The following is a 5,529-nucleotide window of genomic DNA, read 5'->3' as shown; positions in this document are numbered from 1 at the left end:
CAATTTTATCTGCAAATTATTGAATGCAAAATCCTCCTTGCACAATAATGAGGCAGCATTTTGGGATGTCATTTTTAAAATATATTATTTTCAAAGTTACTCACAATTAAGAGTGATCATTCGGTGCTGTCTGCATAACACAGTATGAAAAGGAATTAACAGAAAAAAAAACATTATAACCCAAATTCAGAGTCACAAATTCATTGATTATTGCATGGGTCCAGCATTTATAAGTAATCTATTTTTAAAAATAAATACAGATACATTTACTAACTATATTGGAGTACAATCAAGTTTCTTACTGAACAGTGACAGGATTGGACAGAGTCCGCATGGATTTAAGAGAGGGGAATCATACTTAGCAAATCTCCTGAAAGAACCTACAGAGTCGAATATTAAAGTAAGAAATTGCAGGACATTTAGAAAAGTTTATCATTAAACATGGTAGACTGGGGTTTGTGAAAGAGAAACTATATTTGACAAATTTGCGACAGTTCATTGAGGAGATAACAGGCAGTTGAAACTTTATTGCTGGAACAGCACAGCAGGTCAGGCAGCATCCAGGGAACAGGAGATTCGACGTTTCGGGCACAGGCCCTTCTTCAGGAATGAGCAGAGAGTGTTCAGCAGGAGAAGATAAAAGGTAGGGAGGAGGGACTTGGAGGGCCTCCCTACCTTTTATCTTCTCCTGCTGAACACTCTCTGCTCATTCCTGAAGAAGGGCCTGTGCCCGAAACGTCGAATCTCCTGTTCCCTGGATGCTGCCTGACCTGCTGTGCTGTTCCAGCAATAAAGTTTCAACTTTGATCTCCAGCATCTGCAGACCTCACTTTCTCCTCGGAGATAACAGGCAGGGCTGATAAAGGGTAATCCAATGATGTTCTGTGTTTGGATTTTAAAAATGCAAATGATAAGGTGCTACATAAAAGTTAATTGCACAATTTAGGAGCTCATGGTATCGGGGTAATGTATTAGCATGGATTGGGGATTGGTTAAGCACACTGGCTGTTGCTGAGTCCTCACTTGCAGTGCTGTATACAATGACAGCTCCCATATTTAATAAAGGATAAACCACATCGGAGACCATTCAAAAAAGATTCATTTAGCTGCTTCGAGGACAAAAGGGTTGACCTATCAAGAATAGATAAGCAGGGGTGATCTTACGGAAACAAGATTCTGAGGAGCTTGAAAGGGTAGATGTTGACTAGATCTAGCATTAGTGAAGTCTCAAACCAGGGGACATTACATAAGGGAACATTCATTTTAGAAAAAGTAAAGATTTTTTTTCTCAGTGAATGGCTAGAATTTTCTCACCCAAACAATTGTGAAAGTAAAATGTGGGAGGGGAATGGTTGGGTTACTCTTCGGGGGGTTGTTCTGGCTTGTTGGGCTGAAGGGCCTGTTTCCACACATTAGGGAATCTATGATTCTATCACAAATTATTTTGAAAGAGGGCAGATAGATTTTTGAAATATTGAGCAGTTGAGGGCTATGCAGATCAAGCATAAAAGAGGTGTTGAGGTCTGGGTTGGCCCAGCCATGATCTGATAGAATGGGGGAACAAGCTGAAGGGAATGAATGCCCAACTCCTGCTCCGATTCCTTGAGGCTCTGTTTCATGTTTTATTTATCTCCAAAGAAGAGCGTGATCCAATGTGCTAAAGATCTCAGATGTGAAAATGGGGTGTTTATGTACTGATTCAGATGGCATTGATTCATCAATCACAGCTATACAGTCATGAGTAGGAAGGCAATTCCCTCCATGAATAAAGGAAATCTACTGCAGAGTTCACACAAAGGGAATTCTTACCCTCAGTAAACTCTCCCATCACATTACCCAACATATCAGCTAAAGGTGGACACACTGCGCATGCTCTAGCCAATAAAGGGACCCCCGGGTGATTGATGTCAGCACCGGACCAATGAAAGGACGGTGGGCGGGGCTGGATGACCTAGCGGGCGGTTGGTCCTCCAACCAATCAAAGTGAATGATGGGCGGAGCTAAACTAAACCATGTGATCACCCTCGCGCGCGGCGCAGAGTCGCTGTAATGAATGTCTGGGAAGTTATGGAGAGAAAGGATACGGTAAGGAAAGAAATAAACAGGGAAACGGGAGAAAAGCTGTGTTTCTATGAGCGGAGAGGTTTTACAAACAAATTGTGCACGTCGGAAAACACAAATTTGAACGTCCCAGTCCCGTGTTTGCAGTAAACGGGGAATTGCCTCAGCGCGGCTGCAGGCCTGAGTGAGCGCCGCCATCTTTATTCGGGACATGTGCGCGGCCGCCATCTTTGTAGGGGGCAAGGTGCAGCCAGGCGCATGTGCAGCCTTTCTCAGTATAGAGTCATTGTGATCATAGCAGCCAATACAGCTCTGGTTCACCTCTGGGCTCCCTCATGACCACTTTGTCAATATCTAGCTTCCTCAGTCTGAACCATGGGTGTATTTTTGGTCTGTTTAGTACTGTATTATTATTTTTATAGACCCTTTGTAAATGAGTTTTTCACTGTGGCCCAGCCCCTGACCATGTGCTGCTCTATTATCAGATTACTTTTTTCTTGAATATTTTTGACAGTCAAGAATTCTTTTTTCCAATAAGCAAGTGTATTTTCCTTCCATTTCTGACTATCAAATTCTGCACCATTTTCATTCCCTGTAATCCATTTTGCACTCCCTGAAACATCAACTGTGTTTCTCCTTCCACAGATACCAGTGATTAATGCCAAAGCCCTGTTGCCTGTGGAGAGGGTGATGTTTGACTTTCTTGTACAGCTGCAGTCTGTGTGGTAAAGGTGCTCCCACAATGTGGTTGGGTAAGAGACATTACAGATTATTCATTACAGCAGCAGTGAATATTTGAAGATAATGTCCAAATCAAGAACAGTTTGTAGTTTTATTATCATGCTTATAATTTCACCAAAATACTATTGAAAACTTTAGATATAAAGCCAGAGATAGAGATATTAGGTCAGGTGACCAAAAGCATTGGCAAAAAGCAGGTTTTGAGGGATGTCTTAAAGGTGGAAAGCAGACCTGTGAGGTTTTGTCTGCAAATTCCAGACCATGTTGCTTTAGTAACTGTAGAATCAGCCACACAGTTGAAGTAATGAATTAACAAATCGTTGGGAGTCTCAAAGAAAATGGGTTGTCGAGGTCTCAAAGGATGTGTGGTGCAGGGAGCTAGGGATGATCACAGCCAGGAATCAAATCAAGAATGAGAATTTTAAATTGTTGTTGCTTATGAATAGGAGCCTATTCACGGATGAACATGTTTGGGGAGAAGTGAGCACGTGGACGATAGAGCTTTCAATTTTTCTTGAGATTGCAGGGAGGTTGAATTTGGGAGGCTGGCTAGGAGTGTGTTTGGATAATTAAGTCTGGAGATAACACATGATGGATGAGAGTTTCAGTATATGAGCTGAGGTGAGGGTAGAATCAGCTAGAAATAGTGGTGTTGGAGTGGGACTGGGCTGTCACTCTCCCCTCACCTCTGGGATTGTATTTCCTAATGCCTTGTTAGATGCCAGGTGGTCCATCCAGTTTCATTCCTTTGCTGAGACTTTGCAGTCATTAATACAGTGAGTAGCTTGTTGGGCGACTGTCAGGTTGGCAGGATTTTTTTCGCCATTGACAATGGTTCCATGGAGATCAGGAGATTCCTAATTCCAGATATTTTTTCTTGAATTCAGATTCCACCATCTGCCGAGCTGGGATTCGAACAAGCTCTTCAGTTGTACATTTTAATATTCTGGATAAACGTTAAATACATTAGTTGTGGTTCTGTTCGCCGAGCTGGGAATTTGTGTTGCAAACGTTTCGTCCCCTCTCTAGGTGACATCCTCAGTGCTTGGGAGCCTCCTGTGAAGCGCTTCTGTGATGTTTCGTAGTCGTTTTTCTCTGCCGCTTCTGGTTGTCAGTTCCAGCTGTCCGCTGCAGTGGTCGGTATATTGGGTCCAGGTCGATGTGTTTGTTGATAGAATCTGTGGATGAGTACCACGCCTCTAGGAATTCCCTGGCTGTTCTCTGTTTGGCTTGTCCTATAATAGTAGTGTTGTCCCAGTCGAACTCATGTTGCTTGTCATCTAAGTGTGTGGCTACTAAGGATAGCTGGTCGTGTCGTTTCGTGGCTAGTTGGTGTTCATGGATGCGGATCGTTAGCTGTCTTCCTGTTTGTCCTATGTAGTGTTTAGTGCACTCCTTGCATGGGATTTTGTACACTACATTGGTTTTGCTCATGCTGGGTATCGGGTCCTTCGTCCTGGTGAGTTGTCTGAGAGTGGCTGTTGGTTTGTTTGCTGTAATGAGTCCTAATGGTCGCAATAGTCTGGCTGTCAGTTCAAACATGTTTCTGATGTATGGTTGTGTGGCTAGTCCTTTGGGTTGTGGCATGTTCTCATTCCGTTGTCTTTCCCTTAGGCATCTGTTGATGAAATTGCGCGGGTATCCGTTTTTGGCGAATACATTGTAGAGGTGTTCTTCTTCCTCTTTTTGCAGTTCTGGTGTACTGCAGTGTGTTGTGACCCTTTTGAACAGTGTCTTGATGCAACTGCTTTTGTGTGTGTTGGGGTGGTTGCTTTCCAAGTTCAGGGCTTGGTCTGTGTGTATGGCTTTCCTGTATACCTTTGTGGTGAATTCTCCATTCGGTGTTCTCTGTGCCATCACGTCTAGGAATGGGAGTTGATTGTCCTTTTCTTCCTCTCTAGTGAATCGGATTCCTGTGAGTGTGGCGTTGATGATCCGGTGTGTGTTCTCTATTTCTGTGTGTTTAATGATTACAAAGGTGTCATCAACGTATCTGACCCAGAGTTTGGGTTGAATTTGCGGTAAGACTGTTTGTTCTAACCTTTGCATTACCGCTTCTGCTATGAGTCCAGAGATGGGTGAGCCCATGGGGGTGCCGTTGATTTGTTCGTATATCTGGTTGTTGAATGTGAAGTGTGTTGTGAGGCACAGGTCCAGTAGTTTAAGTGTGCAGTCTTTGTTGATGGGTTCAATGTCCTGTTGTCTGTTATATCTGTTCAGCAGGTTGGCTATTGTTTCTCTGGCTAGGGTTTTGTCGATAGAGGTGAACAGTGCCGTTACATCGAATGAGACCATGTCTATGTGTATATTTCTGATCATGTCCAAGAATTCCTGTGTTGATTGTATAGAGTGTCTGGATCCGCTGATCAGGTGTTTCAGTTTCTGCTGTAGTTCTTTAGCCAGTTTGTGTGATGGTGTCCCAAATCTTCTCCCAAACTTTAAATACATTAGGTTTGTTCACTCATTTTAAATATGACTAACCCTGGTTTTGTTTCTCTGTAAAACCCTGTCCATTGTCCTGTCTACTTCATCCTTCCCTCCAACAACAAGAGCAAGGAGCACATTGAGTTTCTCTGTCACTAAGACTGAGACAATCCGATCAGCTGCCTCTGCTACTTCCCTCCCTCCCATTAGCCCACCGAGACTAACTGCCTCACATGGTGTTCCTGATTTTTGTCCCAAACTTACATCTTTCTCCAGTCTCTTGTCAAGCCTTATCAGAGCTCA

General features: G+C 43.3%; 1 pseudogene; it reads right to left on the bottom strand.

Annotated features, from left to right (window-relative positions):
* Positions 1-3,827: 3,827 nt before the first annotated feature.
* Positions 3,828-4,890, bottom strand: LOC148148408 (uncharacterized; annotated as a pseudogene).
* Positions 4,891-5,529: the final 639 nt, after the last annotated feature.

This window comes from Chiloscyllium plagiosum, unplaced genomic scaffold (assembly GCF_037043375.1).
Source record: "Chiloscyllium plagiosum isolate Xiang-an unplaced genomic scaffold, Cpla_swu_hap1 HiC_scaffold_13, whole genome shotgun sequence".
NCBI classification, from domain to species: Eukaryota; Metazoa; Chordata; class Chondrichthyes; order Orectolobiformes; family Hemiscylliidae; genus Chiloscyllium; species Chiloscyllium plagiosum.
This window is presented reverse-complemented; position numbering and strand designations above follow the sequence as displayed.